The 23,713-nt window shown below is 40.0% G+C and overlaps 1 protein-coding gene across 2 annotated transcripts in view; it reads right to left on the bottom strand.

Moving 5' to 3' along the window:
- LOC112560705 overlaps nucleotides 1-23,713 on the bottom strand; it is a 48,228-nt gene that overhangs the window by 5,781 nt on the left and 18,734 nt on the right. The window contains exon 1 of one of the 2 annotated variants that reach the window (XR_003098575.1): nucleotides 11,623-11,757. The exons of the other annotated variant lie outside the window; for it this stretch is intronic. The gene's annotated coding sequence lies outside the window, so the exon portion shown is untranslated. Of the gene's footprint in view, nucleotides 1-11,622; nucleotides 11,758-23,713 lie in introns of those variants that run through there. 2 annotated transcript variants of the gene reach the window in all.

The raw sequence follows: 23,713 nt of genomic DNA, 5'->3' as shown, positions 1-23,713 counted from the left end.
TCTACCAACATCTAATTCTTGATGACAACATAATCACACCTCCGATTGCAATAGTCAGATTGACAGGGCAGACGCAATTTCTTTCAGAATCGTCCAAAACATCGATTCAAGTGTCCCTTAAATCGTTCGCCAGACAAAGAAAAAAAAAAAAAATAAAGAAGACAAACAAATACAGAGGATCGGTACCCCTGTACAATAGGTGGACGATTGTAGCTGTAAATTACTTTCCCCTGAACTACTGCTATTCTCTCCTCTTCCGAGATAAGACCCGACCGGAAACAGCCCGTAGAGACCACAGAGTACATTCATTCGCTGGGTCCTCCCCAGAAACCAATTGTCTTCCTTTCCATTTATTTCCTTTTATCTCTGTCTTTCGCTGTACCACCCGGCACCAATCAGTGTTTAGGGGGTCTCCTCGTAGCGAACTAGAAGAAAACCAGAGAGATAATTCGCTTTTAAAAAAAGTTACATTTTAGCACGAAAGCGTATTAGTCTTGCCTTCCATCGCCATTGTTTATTCATTCGATCTATTAACATACGTATGCCCGAGCTCTTCCAGAATGAGCTTAGACAAATGTCATTCTTCTTGTCATGATCACAAGAACATTTCCTGCTGCCTGACTTTTCTGTACCCTGAATTATCGTATTTCACCCTGCTGACAGGGTTGTTTGTTGTCGAAGGCGGGTGTAATGAACTAGCGCCTGACAATTTAGAAAATCCGTGATTTTTTTTTATTTGGCCTATTATTGAGTAAACATATATTTTAACACCAATATAAAATATACAAGCCTCAAATATAATGTCTAAATTGTAATCAAAGTATAGAAAGGCTTTCCCGCTGAACTTTGTCAACTGAGAAGGATATTTGCGGGTATCTAATGATATTCTAATAATAATGATACTGATAATACTACTAATGTTTATTTGTATACTCTACCACAAGTTTAATGTCATGTTCTGAGCGCTAAGATCCCTAATTTAGAGTATTGCAGGATATTTCAGGGTATCTCAGAAAATGTCAGAGCATGTTTCATGCCTGCCACGCAGGTCAGTTGTGATGACTGCATTTCCACTGTCTTTCATTCTGCGGGAGTAGTGAGGAGGCGAACAATGTCTGCCAAGCAGACCAGCACTGTACATGGTCTTGCTGGCAGGCAAGGATGAAATGCAAATAGGGACTGGGGGATCGATACTCGGCATAACAGGGTGGGGCTGTGACCTGGCTAAGACGAGGGAGGGGAGAATAGTTGTTACCGCTATATATGTGCTCGCCATTCTTTGTCTCTTTTTCCCTCAATCTTTTTTTCTCCCTCACTCTTTTTGCGTGTGTGTGTGTGTGTGTGTGTGTGTGTTTTCATGTGTGTGTTTGTGGAGTCTGCAAACCTTGCCAGGCCGTGATCATGTCCGCTGGAGATATTTTCAGCATCAACTACTTGTCGGTTAGTCGCGACCTTATCAGCAACCGTCTTTTCTTTTGAACGTTTTGTTCCTCGTCTTATGAAGAAGGCTCTGGCGAGATTGTTTCAAGAAAAACAAAGCATTCCTTATTTAACCGTTGAGGCTGTCTTTGGAGTTTAAAGCTCACCTACCCTCATCCTCCTAAGCAGCCAAATGCTCAGGTTTAACAGGTGGACGACGAACATTCTCTCTGTATCAATATGATAATTGATTTTATTAAAATTATTTCATTCCATCAAGGTCGTTTTCTCATTCTTTTCCGTGTCTGTCAGCCTATTGATCAAGATCTAAAGACATACGTGTACATAACTTTATGTCTACACAGTATTTGCGAAAAGTAGACTGTTGATTAATTAATAAATACAACGAAAGCGATGCAAATAAAAGATTAAAAGACAAATCTGTTTTTAAAATGTTTTTTATATTATCTTTAATTGTATTTTCCTGTTTTCTATTTTTTGTTCCCTTTTTCTGCATTCCTCCTTTCTGTAACATTAGAAAAAAAAATGGCATAATTCATAATGTTTGCAGAGCAATATCATCTTGCCATCCCTCATACTCAAAGCTAACATTCTTCGGAAACAGCGAATCAAGCAAAAATATGTTTTCTTTATACCATTTCACCTTATCTGATCAATCAGAAACTTTGGCAGTTCTGTTTTGTTTGACTTGCAGTTTTTTCTGTAGTTGAATCTACACATGCACAGAATGAACGCAAGCTAAAAAGCCGGAAGCGGAAGCGCCTGGAGACCTGGAGCCAATAGGCGCGTTGCTGACTGCGCCGGCGCAGGGGGATTTGAATCGCGGAATCAATCAGCAATAAATAGTGAAGGTGACTGTTTTAATCCGAATCATGGCTGCTCCATGCATACCAAAAGAAACCTGGGACGAGGAGAGATTTGAGCAGAATGAAGACAGGATTACCGACTCACCACAAGGCCTCCAAGTTTCTACGAATGATGTAGTTGGGAAAAAAATACGTTCAGTCGACTTTCTGTAAAATGGTGGACCAGCTTCAATAGTCCTAGGCTATGATGTTGTGCAACAATTACAATATAGTTTATTATAGCATGACTTTTCCGAGTGTACTGCATAAAAAAATTCAACTTTCACAAAATGAAACTTTTAGTTACACTAGGGTAGTTACTCATACTAGAGAAAAGCCAACTCATATTCACAGGAGAAACCCCATACATGCACACACACACATGCTCTCTCATTATTATTCACTCACATGTTACCGTGTGTAACATGTGTGCACAGACAGAAAGAGAGGCAGGCAAATGACTCAAAGGAGCTGTAAGTTACTTGCAAAGGTCTTTCTAATATTGCTTAGAGAGGACAACCAACCTAGTCCCGGGCAGAGATGCTGCCAAAAGAAAGCACTTGGTTGATTATCTGTACTTCAGAAGACCTTCGCCCCCATCATCTTCAGAGCCATACTGTCTTTAATCTCGATCAAGTTCTCAGTCATTTTAAAGAAAAAAATCTGCTGGAAGGAAAAAAATTAAGAAAGTGGTAAAAAGTGGTAGCTTGTAAAAGCTGGAGCGAAAGCCTACTGTAACAGCTAGATTGTTGAGGGCAGATAAGTATTGTGATATATTAACTCCCCTACCAGCAGCACCCGGCCCACCTACACACACTTCTTTGGCAAGAACTGCAGGGAATGTGTAGGAGTGTACGTGACATCCGGCATAATGGGACATCCGCCATTGCAATAACGACACATTCTGAAATAATATGCCAAAGTATTATTTGGTTTAAAATTATTAAAAAATTAATGCCCTTACACCTACCTGAATACAGTTCCGAGCCTCCTGGCCCTGTACAACTACTGCTTATGTCCATTTTTACTCTGGAAAAGTGAGAGGTCTGTTGTTTCATTGTCTTACAGGGTGGACACTAGCCAGTGTCGTGGACAGTGTTGCTGCGGTGAAAAGAAAAAAAATTGTAAAGGATGCGAGAGAAATATTTCTTGAGATGTTGCAACGTGGTAAAGAAAAAAAAAAAAAGTTTGACAGTAATGAAAATGGGTGGTGAAATAAACTAGCCGGAGAGGCTCCGTGCAGTCGTTCGCCATGGCCTTTCGCAAGCCCTAAACCGCAGAGTAGCGTCCCTTGATGAGTGCTGGCCTCGGAACAAGTGGTCTTTCTGCCCAAGTCGACGTTCGCCCCAATTTACAAGCGGCCGCTCGTGTCCAAAAATGACCGCGTGGTGATTGGCTGTCAGCGATTTAAAATATTGTCCCTTTAGCACGCGTCTCCATTACGCCAGTTCCCTGCACCTTTGTGAAAAGCGACGCACCAAGGGGAAGCAACGCTCTGCCGTTAGCTGTAATTTTCAAAGTGATGTCCCTTTTGCGTGCGGTCCGACATTTGCATCAGCCGCTTAACGTCTGGAGGAAAGAAGGCTGCGCCAAGCGCGGTAGGTGGACGGGTGGGGCGAGTAAAGATTGGTGGAGGAGGAGGGAGGGAGACCGTTTCAGAAAGGGAGGTAAGCGGTCAGATGGTACTTGCAACATCTGTTGTTGTTTTGACTTCCATCATTAAACATTGTGTGGGAGAAATGATGTGTCAATAAGTGGAAAAGTCCTGGACAAGAGGACAGCAAAGCTTTCACAACTCACTGTTTCTATTCTTGTGCCAAATCGTTATGATTCCCTTTTCACAGTCAGACCACTCCCATCACCGCTTAGACGTCCCGGAAGTCCGTTTGAGACTTTCTTACGGACATGTTATTTCATCCCTGACTTTGTTGTAGGCTTTGTTTTGTCTTCAGACAAAAAACGTGGGCGTGGGGTTGGGGGTTAAGCGTGTAAGATGGAGGGTGGGGATGGTGTACTTCTTTTGTTACTGGTACAGACATGGGAGTGTAAAAATTAACTGTGAGACTAAGGAACAACAACAACAAAATCCTGCAGCAGGCTCTTTCAGAGAGAGTGCAGTCAATATGGCCAACACTAAACTCGAAAATAATGTAGTCAAGAGGCCACGCATCTGGACTAAATAGGAGTCTGTTCAGTGTTGGAAAAAAAAACCACGGGGCAAATAATCAAAACCTCCGTAACTTAGTCCGCTGTTGTAAAGTCACTTGCTTGACTGAGAACGGGGATTAAAGCCTTGAACCTAATTCACCGAAGCTGCTCAGAAATTCTAGCTATTGATTGGTCGTTTTCCTGTTGGTTTTTTTTTTTCAAGAACAGCAAAGAGGTAAATAACATAGAATGCCAAAAATAAAAAAAACCTTTTCAGTCTGTCAGTACAAAACTTGGATGAACAACAGCATCCAACACTCCCAAGCACTCCCAAGTACTGTTTAAAGCATGAAAAACGTGAAGAACACGGACTTCACAGATGGGGAAACCAAATTTTAACACGAAACGCTCTCCTGCAAATATCAAGGCTTCGGCATCTTTGCACGAACTTCAGCCGTTTGCTTGCGTAGTTTTGTTCTTCAAACGTAGGTGTGAAGAATTTGAACAATCAGTTTGCTGTTTGCAAAGAAGGATTTTTCCTGTTTTTCTTCACGACTGTTTCTGCCTTGGCGGCAAGTAAAACGATTGCTCGCAAAGCGCGCCATGGGCTGAAAATGAACCGCTTCTGGAATTAAGACCCAACGTTTTATTGAAACCATCACGTGTTCCTTGTTTTTTCGGACAACAATTAAGTTATGATGTAGAAACGAGCACAAATCACACAAACAAGCTAATGTGCTGTATGGGCAGCAGTCTCTGATACTTCTAGCAAAATCACGAAAGCCTTTTGTAAGATCAACACCTCTGTGAGTTCTTTGAGGTCTGGGGTGGCTCGTGTGCAGATTTTCCAGCTCATTCTGACAATGAAGTATGTCACACCTGATACGAAGCTGGGCTGAAGAATGCAGCTGCCTTGTGATATCAACTTTGCAATCAGCATGAAAGTAATCCTCGGCATAATCGTGGATTATATGATGTTGAATACATGCAACAGCTGCTCTGGATGCGGAAGATGATCATTGCATCTTCTGGCTCTGGCGATGCGGCCTCCTAGTCCCGTGGATCACTCACAATTTTCGGGATGTTTTAAGGATTGTTATAGTGAAAATCACATCCAGTGAGAATTTCCAGTGTATATGTATAAACCATTCCACGTACCTACTAGCACAATAAAATTCTATATATTCTATAATTCTTAAATCTGTATATTAAATTATGACAGGGCTCCTACAAAACGGTGTCTCTGGGGATTTTTGGCTAGAAACAATCATGGCTTGGGGAGAAAAGGTTTTTGCCTAGTCACTCAGGATCACAGAGCCAGCATTATCTCAGCTTTCAATGGCAGGGGATTCATGGGGAGTTTTTGTGTTCGTAACCTCTGTAGCTCTAAAATGTATACTTCTCTTTCCAATTTCTGTTTTGCTTATCATTCTCGAAAATAAAGCATTCTCTCTATCTCTCCCCTATCCCCAGAAAACTGGTCTTACCGGGGTACTGTTATTCCGGTTGTTAATGTGTACTGGTTCACAATTACAAGGATAGACTCTCCCAGAAAATATATAAGATATTGCACGATTTAGATGGTGGGGGCAAATTAAAGTGGGTATCTATTATTAAAGCAAATCTTTTCTCTTAAGATCTGTTTTTTTTTGCGTTGAAAGTATAAATATTTTTCAGTAAGGAGTTGAAAGAAATTATGTGTAGGGGGCAAGATTGGAAAAGTCATATTAACAGAAATGACAGATTCTCCTTCTATCCTACATGTGGCATGTGGAGCAGTGTTAAAAGTTATTTATTAATGAATTCACACTTTCATTTGCAGAGTATTGAGACAAAATTTAGAATGGTCATGCCAAGTATTGCTGTTCATTATTTTCGACATAAATAATACAATGTACAGGACTTAATGTGCCCCTTATGTAAAGTTACTTACGATGATGAACTACCTTTTGTATTATGCTGTGAAGAATACCTGCACAGAATTCAATATTTACATAGGAGATTTTGTACTCAGCCAAATTTATCTAAACTCAGTGTATTGTTAGCATCAACAGAGTCTGTAGAAACCCGGCAACACGTGACTGGTGTAAGGAAAGCTAATTTTTTAAGTCGAGTAAAGGAGTTTCAAAATGTAAAACAGATGCCGAAGAGCACTGAACGGGAATATCAGAAAAGGACATGAGATGTGTCAGACAGAATATTGTGAAAAGTAAAATTTTCATTTCAGAAGTGTCGCTGAACTGCCTCTGAATATTTTACCAAGGTTGGTTGATCTTCAAAGTGGAACGCCTACTCCGATGAGGTCGGGTGTAACGTCCCCACGGTAGTTGTATGCAGTCGAGTGATGTCGTCATTTCCGTAATGTGAACGAATGGGAGTTTTTTAATATTTTTTTGTTGTGGGTGCTCTGGATGTAATGATGTCGCGCACTGGTAGTCTTGTTTAGCTATTATCCCACCACAAGCCACAAAAAGTCGCCCGTATGGTCGTTACCAGGGATGGTAGGGCGAGATGGGGGAGAAGAAAGGGAAGAAGAAAGAGTAGAAATGGAGAGAAAGAGAGAAAAAGGGAGCAAGCGAGCAACAGAGCGAGAGATCCAGCGAGAAGTGGCGAGTGTGCGCAGATGGAGTGGTAGAAGTCTAGAATGAGAAGAGGCGTCAGGTTTAATGGAAATCGACAGGTCCTAATGTATCTGCTAGTGAGAGGCGCGGGGTGTCTTTCTCCAAGTCACGGTCCGATCACGTGACGCGTCCTCCACAGTCTCGGTGCCCTTGACAAAAGGCGAGATGCTACCTCTTCCGCACCAGGGTTGCCCTCCCGCCATTGTCTCAGCCTCCGGTGTGGCAGCTACCTGCTATTCTTAGCTCAAGCCTTCACAGCATGGTCAAACGTCAACCAGAAATAAAACCTGTTTTGTCTCTTTTATTTCAGATTTTAAGACTGGATTTTCCAATACTTTATAGAGAGCTTTCTTTGGAGACAAGCTCACCCGCAAACAGGCTCGCACTCACGCATGCACACAGACTGACAGACAGACAGAGAGACAGACAGACATGAGGAGAAAGACAGATGAAATAAAAACGAAACAAAAACGGAGTGAAAAATAATTTACAACGTTTAAAGAACAAAATATGATATAAATCATCAAAACTAGGCTTGCATTGTTTTCGGTTTCCTGGCTTGCAGTCTCTGTCCGTCTGTCCGGAGACATGTCTCGCAAAGAAGTCTTATTTCTGAATTTCATACATCCTATTTTACTGTCGCTTTGTACATCGGGAAGTGGTCACAGCTGTCATCACAAAGGTCTCAATGATAAGAGGGAGTTCTTCCCTTGACAAGTCGAGAAGACCTATTAGTTCAAGAGAAAACTGAAAATAATAATAAAATCTCAGACAGGGACATGAGATGTGTTAGACGGTATTACAACAGTTATCATAGAATTAATGAGTATAAAGTAATCTATGATAGAAAAAAAGGTTTAAAGTCAGTACACGTGTCTCTCTCTAGGCGCGCAAACACACAAACATTTTCATGCAACTGAAAATTTAGTCTCTTTATAACCAAAATTGATGACTTCTTTGCGTAACAAAAATTTCAGTTAAAATCAGACAAACCACCAAACAATTTGCATACTATTAAAATTGTTAGAGTTATCCACCTTAGTGTCAGTAAATGAGATCAGGGGAGATAATCTAAACTTTACAAATCACCGACCATATGTTGTGATTATGATCGGTGACCACTACTGTGATGAATATGATGATGATGATGATATGTGTGTGTGTGTGTGTTTTGGTTAGATGAAAGTGTGGGTGGACACAAGGGAAGTAATACACAGCTAACCAATATCGATATCATCAGGGACAGGAATTAGAAAAGAGTTGAAATGTCGCAGACGAGGAAATGATCAATGCGTTGTCTAGTCACATTTCCTCGGTATCTGTCAATGGCGGAGATTAAAGTGTTCTCCTCTCTTTTATTGATCACCCGGCGAGCGCCCTTCTTTCTCCACAGCGTAATTCACCTCTCTTGTGTCACGGGAAAAAAGTTTCAAAAAAGAGCGCAGAAACTTCAAGTGACCAGCATTTGAAAAATTGGTGGACATGAAGATTATAATTTTTTTGTTTTCCTTTTATTTCGTGGCTGCAGTGTTTCTGTTGTTTGTCTTAGGCTGCTTTTGTCAAGTTAACTTCTTTTGCGCCCTTGAGCATTCTTCATTCCGCTTTCATCTTTCAAAATTGTTTAACTCCGTGATCTTTCTTTCTTCGTTTTTTATTTTTTAAAAATATTTATTTGTTTTGTTTCTCTTATTTTCTTCTCATATTTTATTTCTTTTTTTATTTCTTTTTCATGTATTCATTCATACCTTCTTTTTAATTTTTTCTTTCTTTCACGTGCTTCCTCTATTTCTTTGTTGCATACAGACCTCTCCGTATCTCGCTCGTTTAACCTGCTGTGTTCAATAAGAAGCTAACCGCCTTCCCGCCCACATATCCTCCTCCCTTAGTGTTGACGTAAAGAACTTTAATAAGAATTGTTTAATGGTTGTCAACAGTTTCACAAATCTCTGCAGATTATGGAAAATAAATGTTTGTCTCTTTATATATAGACCACTAAAGCCTAAAATTACTCTAGAAATGCGGGCTGTCCTGCAGATGTGGGATCAGCTACCTATCCTTCCAGGCTACCAAAGGGTCTATCCCCCAATACAAACAAACAAACAAACAAACAAACAAACAAACAAACAAACAAACAAACAAACAAACAAACAAACAAACACACCTTCATCCCTTCAATTGCTTTGGCAGGTGAGAATTCTGATGTTCGAATGCTTATATCTTGAAGCATAATTATGAATTAATATTTTCGGGATTATTATTTTATAATGAACTTAATCGATTATAAAGAACAAAAATATTTATCTCGTGTTATCCTTTAAGGATCCAAAGCAAGATTCGCAAAGTGTTTAACCTTCAGAGAACGCTGGACAGGAAGGAAGGAAGAAAGAAATTCTTTTAGGGAACATTTACGTGGACTGTGCTGTCTTTAGGGATTGGGTGGATGGGGGTGAGGGAGTAAAGGGGAAAGCAGTGAACATGATAGTCGGGTGGGCTGTTGGAAGGAGACATAGGGTTGGGTGCGCGTAACTGACATCCTGGCGTTTTAAATGCCAAAGTATAGGGTTAAAGGAGGCTCCGCCAGCTACTGGCAATTAGGCCCAGTACATCGTGCAATTATTGACGCAAATATGCTTTTACGAGGCCCGGCGATCATTAGCCTCCAACACTTGTTATTGACCGTTTCCAGACCGAGCTTTTAGGAGGGGTGGAAGGGGATGGACTACATGACTAGTACCTGCCACAGATCAGAAAAAGACTCTCGGAAACAGCTTAGAGATAAGGGGGAACACACAAGCTGGATGTCAGATTAATACCAGTCATAAGCAGGGAGGACATATCTTCGTCACTCCTATAATGGCGAATAAAACCTGCAGTCATGTGAGAGAAATATCAGTGTGTGTGTGTTTTGGTGTCACCTGTCGGGGGACAATATGAAAGGCGACGCCAGGGATCGTTTGAAGGCTTTTTCAAGAGTGACGTGTTGTTGGGAAAATTGAATGAGGAGGGATGTGTCTACGGTTTGTAGAGAGAATGCGTGCTAGCCTTTATGTTTGTTTCTACAAAAAAAAAAAAAAAATAACACAAGAGAAAAGCTTTGTAATGAAAAATCACTAAGCAGGAAGAGGATCTATAAACTAGATGAAGACATCGACATTTCGTACAGTAAACTAAATACGACGACAAAAACCAGGAGAAAGAAGAAAGTCACTGACGCACGCACGCACATACTTGTCCTAACATATACGCATATATCGCAGCATTTTTTAAATGAAGACTTTGATGAATGTCCTTTCATGATGTCTAAATAACATGGAGTGATTTGTACCACTGGAAAGTTTGCTCCCTTCAAAACGCTGGAGTTTACGAGAGCGTGTGACTTACGCTGCCCATAACTCATCCTGGTTGTAATATTTTCCCCTTTGTTCTTGGCGCTTGTTTTTTGAACTCCGAACACTCGCGGCTATTGTCCTCGGAGAACAAACTAAATGAACCCGAAAACAAACTCAAGGCAGCTTCCTTCCACCAGTAATAAGGAGCCGGCAAACTGCTCCGTTTTCCAGAGCAAAATCAAGGGGAGACCTCTCAGGGGAAGTAACCCAGTCTTTCTACATAGTTTGGCTTTTAGCTTCAACATGGCTATCACAAATTTTAAGATAATGTGATCGAGACGCACAGAAGGGCTTTTGTGTTCCACTATGCCTACGAAAGACAAGCGATTTTTTGTGTGTGTGATGAATTCTAGAACAGAGTACATCATGCTGCTTTTTGTTTTGACTGTAAGTGTATTAATAACAGTGTAATATCAGAATAGTGGAATTCTCTGCCCCTTTCTCATCGAATCTGTTGTTACTAATCTCCATCCACTCACACCCACCCTACCCCTTACATTTCTTGATTAGTAGAACGGTAAAAAGTTTATAATAATAATAATAATAATAATAATAATAATAATAATAATAATAATAATAATAATAAAAATAAAAACACTACACACTAAAATTTGCGCTGTACACGAAAGACAGTCAATCATCCAACAAAAGAAAACAAATGACACAACACAAACTAAGTGCATGGATGAAGATGAAGAACTGAGAAGTGAGCAGAAGAGTTTTGCTTACTTATGTAAGAAATTCTCTGAAAGAGATGGGTTGTAAGGCCAAACTTGACAGATTCGAACGGAGACACAGTTTTACAAGGACAAAAAATTACAAAATAGTGGGTCCAGAGAAGGAGAAGAAGAGTCTTATAAATGTCTCTCTTCTGAAATTACGGGATTCATAAAAAAATAAAAAAGAAAAAGTATCACATGCTTGAACAGTTAGCCAGTAGCTATACCACCAGCATAGTTGAAAGAAAAGTCTCGGGTAATAGTAATATTTATAGCTCGAAATTATTTTGATTTTAGTATCATTAAAAGGTAGTATGATAAAGCCACATGCTTAAACAATACATAATAAATAATTCACACCTATAAATGAAGTGAATACTTGCACGGTCGCTGTGAAATTTAAAATGCTCAAAACTAACGTAATACTTTTTTTCTTCTTCTCTCATTTCATTCCTCTTACCTTTTCTTAATTGTCTGTTACTTCCTATTTATCCTTTTCTTCCACCAGAAAAACCTCTTTCTTTGCAGAATGAAATAAATGTATCGATTTCCGATACATGACCGTCTAACCTTAGACTGGCTGCTGACGATATCTGTAGACAGCCCATCACTGCAGCATCCCCGGCGATAGCAGAGGACGCCACGATACGGAGACTGTGTGACATAGTTATGAAGCAGAGGTATAGCGTTACCTCCAGGTTAGCTACGCACCGGGCGGAAGTTGTGCAGGATCCTGTAATTGGAAACAGGCGCGTGCCTAGGAGGTCGATTGGCTGATTGTTTAGAGAACGCCGTCCTGCATACGGTCCACAGCTATGGTTACAGCGGACTTTGCTAGGCTTGTAGATATTGAGCGGAGGGAAAGCAACGGATGTACCACAGATTGATAACTACGGCGTCTGAAGTCTTCACGCCACATCTGCTGCTGGACGGGAAAGTGGAAATGGCCGTCCTTCTGAAATGTAGACGCCGACGAAATGGCGCTAAATGAACCGCTAAGCGAGTGCGTTGATGTAGGGACAGCAAGGTTCTGGTCTTACATACATGCACGCGAAAACACACACACACAAACACAGTTTGTTCTCTTTCTGGAATAATCTTGCTTTTAGAAATACTTTCCTGCAAAGCAAGTTGCCTTGTTACTCAAATATACTTCATATCTGTGTTTATCTTTAGAATGATCTACCAATAATAATTCCCTCCCCCTCAAAAAAAAAAAAAAAAAGCAATTAACTTCAAAAAAACCTGTAATCTCATTTTACTGCATTGTATCGGTCGCAGATCAAACAACCGGGATGTTTTGGCCTTTGTGGTAATTCCTGTAATTCTTACAATTTCCCGCAATGAATATGGGAAACCATAAATTAAAAATAAAAAGATGATTTCAAAATGTTTGGGAATATTTTCCAATTTGTAAACGCAACTTTTCTGTGAAACATATGCAAACGTTTCCTAAAGTAATTATGTCTTTTTTTATATCTAATTCTGTGTTGTCTAGTGTCCCACGCTTTAAGACATTTGCTCTCCTTGGACAGGGAAATAAATGTTAATCTAATGAAATACTCTCACGGTATAGAAGAAGAATGACATGACTGATCCTCATGAGAGCATCGCTATGTTGCCAATGATGGGTGGGGAAAATCTAAAGGTTAAAGTTCATCTGTGATGTTTGGAAATAGTCTTTAATTTATTTTCTCTCTCGCTTACTAACAGTTTGATTTTTTTACTATCATGAGTCTGAGTGCGGGTTTTCTATTGATCCTTTGCACATAATACCTTTCATTGCCTCAGAATCATTTATGGTCTACCAGCGAGTGACGAGTCGGTTTCCATAAGCCCGCCAATCATCTGCCTCCTGGTGCCGCATGCCTTGTGATGCCGCCTGCCAATATCTCCTTCATCATTTCACTGTCGCCACAGCTATTAGTGATGACTTGGCATTCTCGTTTCAGCTATCACAATCCATAATTAGTCACCATCACTCCGCGAACGTTGCCTAACAGGTGAAGCATGACGCAGCTAGTATTTTATAAGGCGTTAGTCATCTGGGATTTAAAAAAAAATTTTGGCAGTATTTGTGATTTGTGTTTTCGATAAGGTTAAAAGTTGGCATATCTATGTTATATTTATTTTTTTTTCAGATCGACAAAGTGAAATTATAAGCATCGCTTGGCTAATGTAAGCGCAACAACTTTAAGACTTCTAGGGACGACTTCACCGTTCGATGCCAGGATTGGTGATAAAAAGTAAGTACAAAGTACTCATTGGGTTAGTGTATTTTCTATTTTATTTTTGTTGGTGTTAACCGGAATTTGTGTTTCTGTATTCCCCAGTGACGGAGACAATCCAGAAATGATGCAAATATACGAATGAGGGAATGTAGAACACCTTTGAGATTAAACATGAGTATATTGCTACTGTTGGTCTACCATGTATTTTGCTGGATCGGTGATATGATATACTGCTAGACAACAAAATTTGTAAATGGGACAATAGACACAAAAATGTCTGTGTTGTTTTACGTTAGTTATGCCTCAACTCACATTTTGTCTGGAAATAGAAAAAGGCTGTGATGTGATCTCCAGATGTCGAAGCGAAACGATTGAGCCTTTCCAAAAGAAGATAAAAAAAAGGAAGGGGTGGGTCATTAAGAGCTGTGTCTGTTATAGGTATGTACGTAGTAACTTCATTTATGATGATGTTATTTATGGGATTGCTGGAGGTCAATGTCTGGCTAAATGATTTTTGTTACCTCAAGCCCAAAGCGTGGGGTGCAGCCAGTGCGAGGGTGAGTGAAAGTTGTCGGAAATAAAGACTGTGTAACGATTTACTAAAAAAGTAATACTGATAAAAAATTCTTTCAAATCAGTCACGTCTGCATCTTATTTCTTATATGCATCGTTTATCAAACTTTTAGTGTCTGATCCGTATGAATTATACAAACCAAAGTCCATTTTTTAATCTTTAATATTTCAGCCATGTTGTTCCTGCAGCATTCCGTTATACAGCATCATGACGCAAGGAGGGGACACTAACATGTGGCTAATGGAAATACGAAATGAACTGGTTTAATCTCAACAATTACATCACCATAACCCGGCATGGCAAGGCCCAAAAACATCTCCGCCATCAGGACATTTAAACAAACATATTGAAACCACATGGTTGCGGGTCAAAGGATGAATATTCACCTTCAGGAACGCGATGGCCAGCTCGTGTGCTCACACCCAGGCCCAGCAGGACGCACGTGCGAACCATGACACTCTGACGCTGCAGGTCGACGGTGTTTAGCAGCAGAGGCGGTAATTAGTTAAGGAAGCTTTGTGGATCAACGCTTCAGTCTGCACATGTACCAATATGATTTCATACGGAAATGAAGGGCCAACAAGGATCAATACGCGAGGGGGACTATATGGCGGAGCGGCGCCAGAATCCTTGGCCCGACAGGCGGCTTCGTTAGGACTCCGATGCCTGCGTGCGTGCCGGATTGCGTGGTGGCGCTGTTATTTCTGCCACGGTGCCTTAGATTTGCACGTGCGAAGAATTGAAATATCGCCCCTCACGCTGTCCGTTGATTGAGGACGCGGTTTATGGAGGTCATAACAATTTCAGTGCGGGTCCGTCAACATGGCGAATGAACTGCTGTTAGAGGTATGCTTTGCTGAATGCGATAGGATGTCTTCCTGCTTTTTGGGGAAATCTTGGGCTTATAAAAAAAACACACACACGCACACGCTCATATTGAGACAAATCCGTGTTTGTGTCCATGGCTTATTACATTTTATAATTAAGAAAATTCTAATTATTTTTTTAAATAAACCAAAAAAACTTTTTAATTTTATTTATTTATTGCATGTACGTTTGGCGAATGAAAAAAAAAATCTGAACTGTTCTCGACAAACCATCTTCATAAACCTGCCTTCAGGGGCGATCATTCTTCTGGGAGAAAAGTTCCCAAGACGTGAGCGAGATTCCGAGCTGGAAAACGTGGTTGAGCTCTGAGCAACTTAATCTTGTTTAGAGCTCGGTGCTTTATTTCTCCATTGTCGTGAAGTTTCTGTCGAAGTGAGCGTACTGGACACTAATCATTCCAATCGTTACCAGCATGTTAACGAAACTTCTTAGAAGAATTCATGGAGAAGTTGGAAACATTTTCACATTCATTTGGTTGAGGCTTTTCTTTTCTTTTTTAAGGACTTTCGTCAAATGTCTGGATATCAGTTTATGACGTCATTGAAGGTTCACTTTGACGTCATTCGATCTGAGAATATTTACGTAGTGCTCAAGTCTTGAAAATCTGTGACGTAGTGCTCAAATCTTGCAAATGTCTGCCTGGTGGAGCTCCGTGAAAATGTCTAGAAGCCAGCATGTCCTAATGATTTAAAATGAGAATCTCCTAGCTTCAAAGACAGTTGAAAAAATCTTGTTGTCCCTGGCGTAAGTGCATTTACGAAGATTATGAAGAGACTGACAAAATGATGGGGACACAGAACGACTTGCCCTAACAATGTAGATCGCGATGTCGAAGCCAGACTGTGAGGAGTAAATTCTGCCGGCAAGTTGTCTATCAGTGTCTTTTCTAATTGTCTCCTCAATGGTAGAATTACAATTTTCTGAATTCAAAACAAATTGCGCATCCAAAATATGGTTCAAAGTTTTATTCCCAACCACGTATTTACAAGCAAACAATGTCTAAACAACTCTATGTACGAGTACACGAGGACCATTCGCTTCACGCCTTAGTGATTTCAAACAATCTTTAAACAGATGAACATCACTACAACAATATTTTTCTGCTTACGAAGATGATGAGCAGGAAGGCTTACCCGAATCTTTCAGCATTATTCTCTGAAAATTATTAATCTGAGATTGTCAGGGTGTCTTTTAGATATATATATAGCAGGTCCAATTTTATTGAAACTTGATGCCGCAAACAGCTTATTCTGATATTTGTCACCAGAATGTCTGTAGCCGAGAAAAATGATTGCATTTGTCAAGCTAAAAAAAACAAACTGAATCTTTGTAATAAATTTTACGAACTCAAACGCCTTGATACAGAAAAAATGAAGATGTGTTGGCTGAAAATATCTTCACATACAGTAACAATGCATGCACACGCGCTCTCACGTACACACCTATGCACATGCAGGCACGCGTACATACATACAAAGATAGAGGGAAGGAGATAGAGAGAGAACCCAAAGTGTTTGATCTGGTTGTTGTCTGTAAAATAGGATGCATCAAGTTTGGGTAAACGTAGGAATACACTGTCGATTTGGTCTGAACCTGCCTATCACTATCAGTGCGATCTCATGGCTGTCTGGGTTCGCGCGACAGGAGAAATGTTCCTGCCGGGACCTCGCACTACTAATCAAATTTCGCTGTACTCCATAACTGCCATTTTTTATTGTTTCTTCTGACTGGTATAGGCATTATTTTCTGAATTCGCAGACTGATAGCATGCAGATGTGCAAGGCTTTACTCACACACCAAATACACGCACTTTCTGTAACCGCACTCGCAGACACGCAAGCACGCACACAAGCAATCAAACACGAAAAACACATGCACTCACGAAAACGTCACGCACGCACGCACGCACACATGCACTCACACGCACTAATACATACTACACCACACAAATTATGGGCATCAAAGTTACAGCACTGTCACAAATCACATTCACATACCGAGTATATTTGGTGGAAATGGACCTCTGACCTCGTAAAGACTGAAAATGAGGGACAACTTATATCCTTTACTCACGCATCCTGCTAAAATCATCTGCTAAATAATTCTAACGTGAAAGAAATCATAATAATAAAAATAAAAAAAAGAAAAATATATATTCATAAAATATAGTGAAAATACGTTTATTTGATGGTCTCGCCCCACTCCTTTCTCTCCCCTCTCTAAATCGTCGCTGGCTTTCACAAATTGAAGCAGAAAATTTGATTTATTTACAACACTAAGGTAGTAGAAGTAAACATTACAATACCTTACCTACATACCAACATACAAACACAACCTTGGACTCTACCAAAACCACATATGCTTTGACCTCACCAAATACAGAAAAGAAGAACATCAACACCAATTCATTTTAAAAATAAGATTTTAAATTAAACATGTATATATATTTATCATGACCCAGAGACAAATACGACTGGACTGAGTGTCAGCTCTCCAGATGATGAGCGCTCGTGCAGCTTGACCAAGAATTCTTCAGATGCCAGTCTTTAGTCAAGAACTGACTATAGCAATCAACAAAACTTTAGAAGGAAACAGAGAGTGTATGTTACATGATATTTTATTCCCACTTTAAGTATACCTAGAAAAGATTTAAGAAAAAGCTTAAAACACAAATATTACTTCACAAAGCCTACTTTACAACCGAAGTTAATACCCGCACAGCTTACTAACTGAGATTAGTAGTGACGTTCACTAAGTTTATGCTTTGTTAAAATTTATTAATAATAGAATACATGTGAACATTTTTGCACTTTAACATACACACATACACGAGCACACACACACACATATATTCGCTCTCGCACTTGCACACACTTTCATTTCTCCTTTTTTTTATAACGCCTTCCAGCTCCAGAAGGTCAACTGTTCATGCTTCAAGTGAAATGTCTTCGTGGTTATTCATTTTCAACTTCCTCCTGAACACTTTCATGCAATTCTTATCAATAAAAACATGTGGTTCCCAAGTTGTTTTGGTTTTTTAGCCCTATTCACTGGGGTCAGTGGAGCGGAATGTAGTAGCTTAAATGGAGGGGAGTAATCCCCCACAAGCCTCCTGTTGACACTAAATCTGCATCAGCCACCCAGGCCTTTTGAGAAAGCCATTTTAAATTTTCATTTGTGCATCAACCGTCTAGACAACTCAGGATTGATTCTGTAAACAAAAATATCAATGCTAATAAGAAATGAAGGAAATCCCCACACGCGCGCGCACACACATTCACATACAGGTGAATACACACGTGTGTACTTATATACGCAAGACCAACTTATAACTACTACAATTACACATTAATCCATAAATTCTACATAACAATCAGACAAAAATATGAACTTTCTCTGCTATAAAAAAAATAGGAAAGTATTATCACGTTCCCCCATCAAAAGAAAGAAAAGAAGAGAGAAGCACACAGAGAAAGAAAAATAAACACAAACAAAGAATCACGAAAGAACCGTTAACCCTACTGCAATCGTTCTGGAAAGAGAGACAGTCATATAAAATTTCAGTACATGATTTATAGTTCTTTCAAGTCTGGTTACATGCATTCTTTTCCCCCGACGGCCTGAGAGCGAGCATAAGAGTGATCGAAGCAGAGAGAGAGAGAGAAGGGGGAGAGAGAAAAAGAGAGAGGGTGCGATGCAGCAGCTGACTCACCGATCTCTTGATCGAAACCGGAAATTGCAAATATTATCACTCGCAATTACGGCTTTGAGTACAAATTAGGGGAGGCCAGCTGGGGGCGTGAAAATTGCTGCAGATGGAGGAAAGTTCTTTGCGTTTAATTATCTCCCTTGGGATTCCGAGAAGGCAATCGGATGCGACAAGTGAAAATGTCTGAATGCAGATTCCTTCACCGATTTCGTTGCTGTACCTGGTAACCACAACAACCATTCTCTAGTCTTAACAGACTTCTCAAAGGCATAGTCCATTCACACAGCACAATTTCTACCATTGCTGTCTCACCTCTACCCTTAACCACCACAGAAACCGTCTGTCTACAGGCTGTTCACAGTGTTGTGAATGATACAGGCTCAAATGATCGCTTCATGATACTAGCGTTTGAAAGGAAAACATAACTTACTCGGAAAAATCCAGCGCAAAAAATATTTCAGCCTCTCTCCACTTCTCCACTAACTCTTCTCAAAGTTTATTCTAGGTTTTTTGCTTGCTACTGTAGTCATGTGTATCAAGCATCTCCAAAGTTATATTTGAAAATTCAGATAAACCAAGAGCTAGCTCTTTGGAGACTTTTTCAAATGTAGCTGTTACCGAGCGGTGGAGATATGGTGCAAGTAAGAACAACTTTTTTTTGCCACACACTCAACTACTAAGAGGCAGAGGGAGCCAGCAAACCCAATACTTTTATTAGAATGGTCTTCAACAAATGCCGCGGGGATGCGTTTTCTCCACAGCAAAATTTCATCGTCTACTAACGAGTGAAAAAATTTCTCTCTTTTTTTTCTTTCTGTGTGTCATCGAACAGATCACCAACAGGTCTGCTGTCTCCTTGTTGCTGGGTGGGAAAAAAGCTTCTACTTGTAATCTACTTCCCTCGTCTTTTTATTTCCCTCATTGTTCCATACCCTAGATCTTTATCACCTAACGAATAATGTGATATGGGTATTGTGTGTGTGTGTGTGTTTGGGGGGTAGGTGGTGTGAGTTGCTGTTCCGTGATGTCGCAGGTGTTGGTTACTGCTGTTGTTGTCTTCTTCCAATTGCTATTCCTCGGCATCCAGACTTCGGATGATCATATTTACAGTTAAAGACAAGTACAATGGGCCATAGATTTTTTTTTTAGTTGAGTTCATTGGTTGAGAAAGCTATGTAGGTGAAATGTAAGTTTATACTTGCTTAAGATTTTTTTTTTCACTTTCACGGAGAAAAATGAACGTTGAGTTTTATAATGTTAGGTTAAGGTTTCGTTTTATTGCAAATTCAGATAGTTTATCCTTTTTCCTTAATTTCACAGGTATGAGAGTTAATATTTTACACACTCTGTCTATTCTAGGAGGCTTGGTTTTAGTGGGGTGTGGAATGCTGACAGCAAGTTGGATGCTACAAGATACTCTCAGTCCTTCGTCTGTTGAACTGTGTGTAGGATTGTCTGTAGTGCTGTTTATATAGAAGTTAGTTCATCTGTACTTATTGACACATGGTTTGGGAGTCTGGCTGAGACAGTTATATTGTTGGTTGAGTAAACACCCAGACCGTCTATGTGAGTGGGTGAGGATCATCAGATTCGTGTGTATCGGCCAGGGGCCTGTGTATGTCATTGTAAATTTGTATCTGCAATTGTGGAATTTCGCAATGATTATCTAATGATGTTTTATTTGTTATATTTTAGTCGAGGTACTTGTTTATCTGCGTCCAAGGAGGTTTTTGTGATGTGATGATTGTGTGGGCTATTATGTTTGATTCTGTCCACTTAGTTTTCTAGGGTATGTTATTGAAAGATGGGTCTGTGAGATTAAGTATGGATTTAATTAAGTTGGCGGTCTGAAGGGTGACTTTGTGTTTTGTAATAGTAGAAGCCCTTTCCTTAATAATTACTCACAGAAGCCTTTGAACTGTCTCTGCCAGCACTGCCAGGTTTCGAGTAAACAATGGTACTCCTAGTACAATTTTAGACCGATTGCTACTCCAGTTGTCCCAAGGGAAAATAAGGTTACAATATTTTAGATAATAAATAAGATTGATATAAGTTTCATGCCCCAATTCTTTACAGTGATTGCCGTCATTCAGTTTATTCCTTTCTTATTTTTATTCTGCAGCTTTAATTATTTTGTGTATGTAAGCTGACCAGTTTTTTTCTAGTTGCCTGGCTTAATGTTAGTTTAGGATACTTTATTTCTTGGATTGGTTTGATGAAGATTATTACCAGTGTTTTGGTTGGAGAATGTTTAAACCCATTATTTTGAAACCATATTTTTTATTTTGCTGGAGGACTTCCGGAATTTAAACGGTTCTTACAATTTGGGGCTTCTTTGGATGTTTGTTCCTCATCCTTCACAAATATTTTGCTGCCTGTCAAAAAGATTTTTTAAGTTCAGTATCTTGTTAGGAGCGCCTGCTTCACACAGTTTTTGAATTTGGCAGAATATCATATGCCTTCTCTACATCCAAGAATACTGTAAATACGTTTACTAATTTAATTCCTGTAAGTTTCCAGTAGTGTCCAGTGCCTCCATGGTCATGACCAGGTTGACCCACGACTGTTGTTCAGTTGGAGAGTAGTTGTTCGCTTCCAAGTGTACAATTCTCAATGTTAGGATCATAGATATAAGCCACAGAAACAACATGCCTGATAGGTCATTGGGAATATCAAGACCAGAACCAAAAAGGTAACACTAACGACAGAGCAATAAATAAATATATTTTGTATGGATATTGAAGACATCAAAACAATAAATAAATCGATAAATAAACATGCGACAGACAGCTGCAAACACATTGCAATTGCGAGTAACCTTATCGCCAAGTGGGTTCGGGAAGATAAGCACAAATATATGTTCACTTTCACTTCTGCATAATCAATCGAGATCACACGAAATATGCAAAGCAGCATCAGATTGTCAAGACTAACCAATCAAAACGCACGATTCTTCACCGCGTCCTCACGAACGTCTCTGCAGTCCGCGGAAGGCCAGCCAGGATCAACACAGATTCGCCGCGACCACGTGACTCTGATGACCCCACGTGACACGCTTCTCTACGGGCCGCGAGCCTGCGGACGAGTAGGGTCAGCCCGCGCAATTTATTACCATACCATCTGCATCTACTTTCCATCTGTTTGGTCTCACTTTTTTGCGAAAGGTGGGGAAAGGGGTGGAGAGTATTGGGCTTTGGACTAGGGAAGCATTCCCGTTGTCGCCCGGGGGGAGGCCAGGTTTAAGCGGGTGATCTGTTTCGTACGACACCTCAGGGCCTCTGCAATGACACCGTTATGGTGCGGGACTCACGTAACAAATTGCTCCCATACTTCTTCCTTTCATTTCCCCTCCCTCTACGATGTCCAGCAAGCTTTGCAACGCATCCATCCCCTCTTTACCGCTACCTCCTTTCATGATTCGCGTTCTCTCATTTTTTAATTATTATTTTTGTTTCGTTCGATGTCAGTCCTTTGCCTCTTCCGGTTTTTTGACCACGTGTTGGTCACCACTGGCAATATCGATTACGCAGTGAATGAAACTCAATTTACAGCATTTATATTGCTTCTGAATTCACTGGCAACAGAACGGTAGAACCCGCTTGACTTCTGCAAAAAGATTCGAGGAGGCATTCGCTCTCTAGATTACTCGAGAAATCTCGACACATGAAGGCTTTTTTTGCAGTCATGCCATGGAAGTCCGGGTCTAGTTAAACGAAATGCTTCCCTGGTTGAGAACGGTCACGATCCTTGCCAGATATGTTATAGTAAACGACAAAACAATCAAGTCCTGACATTGTTCATAACAACACTACTTTACATAGTTATTTTTGTTCTTGCATACTATTTAGGGCAAACAGGCTTTTATTAAAAAGTGGAACAAAATATTTAATTCAAAGTAGGTTTCAAAAACGAGGCCAATGTAGGGATGCCGACTTCAAATGTAAACAAGCATTTTTACTTTTGTGTAATTTGCTCAAATTATTCAAAGATTCGAAAACAAACTGTATCTGCAAACCCGAGTAAAAAGATATTTTTGAAAGCATTTTGTTTTAATTCAATAGAAGATACTAAATTGCAACATTTTAGCGAAGAATTTCAGTCTGTAAGGTACAGACCTCTGAAATGAGCAGTGTCCACCTCTGTTTTGAAGAAAGGACTAGAAGTTATTTCCCCGCTGCTTTCTCTTCTCATTTACTGGACAATCCTAATTAAAATATAATTAAAACTCTTAAACCGGCTGCGGCAAAAACTGACGTCAGTGTCGAGAATAATTTAATTTAACGTGTGGTTCCCTCAACCTGTGTTTTTTACACTAATTAATGACAAACTTGTCGGTAAATTTGAGTTTAATGTCAACTTTGGTTTAAATGTTAAAACAGACAAAGTACCGATGAAGCTAGGTAGACGGACAGACGACTCGCGAAAGAAAGGCAGTTATGACAGAAGACACAAATTGACTGGTCAGCCAGCCGACCAGCCTGACTGGTAGACCCAAGCACAGAACTCGAACAGGCTGGAAGCAAAAGTCAGACAGGCCACACACAGACTAGCATTCAGATACACATAGAGGGACACACTTTTTCCCGTTATATGAAATTTCCAATAACAGCCGTAGGAGCATCCAAAGTTATATTGTGCGACAACACCCATATCTCCTCCCCTGGCCAAGGGCGCTGTCTTCAACACATCCTAGCTGGAACCATGCTAGTGAGATTGCCCTCTCTCAAACAGAAGGATATGTCAAGAAGGCATTGATCCCCATCATCAGAAACAATATTGCAGGGATTATTTTAAGGTCAGGTTCTATAGTTTTAGGTCCCGAGCACACGCGCACTTTAACTAATGAAAAAAAAGTGTTCACAATAAACTCATTTAAACTATAATTCTAACATGTCAGAGACAAACTGCTTAAAAATTCACGTTTGAACAAAATATACACCCTTCCTGTTGGTCTTATGTTGTGAGAGACTGAAAGTCCGTGAAAATATTATTTAATAATGTTTTGGAAAAGGGAAAATCATGTCAAACTGCCTCTAGCCTAGCCGTCGTAAAAGAGTGAAAAAAAAGAAAGAAAAAAATAAAAATTAAGTTTATTTTAATGTGGATTAACAGTAAAATATATAAAATTTAACTGAACCAAAAAGTAACT

The sequence above is a fragment of the Pomacea canaliculata genome, linkage group LG3 (assembly GCF_003073045.1).
Source record: "Pomacea canaliculata isolate SZHN2017 linkage group LG3, ASM307304v1, whole genome shotgun sequence".
NCBI classification, from domain to species: Eukaryota; Metazoa; Mollusca; class Gastropoda; order Architaenioglossa; family Ampullariidae; genus Pomacea; species Pomacea canaliculata.
Note: the sequence above shows the minus strand (reverse complement) of the source record. Positions and strands in the feature narration are given on the sequence as shown.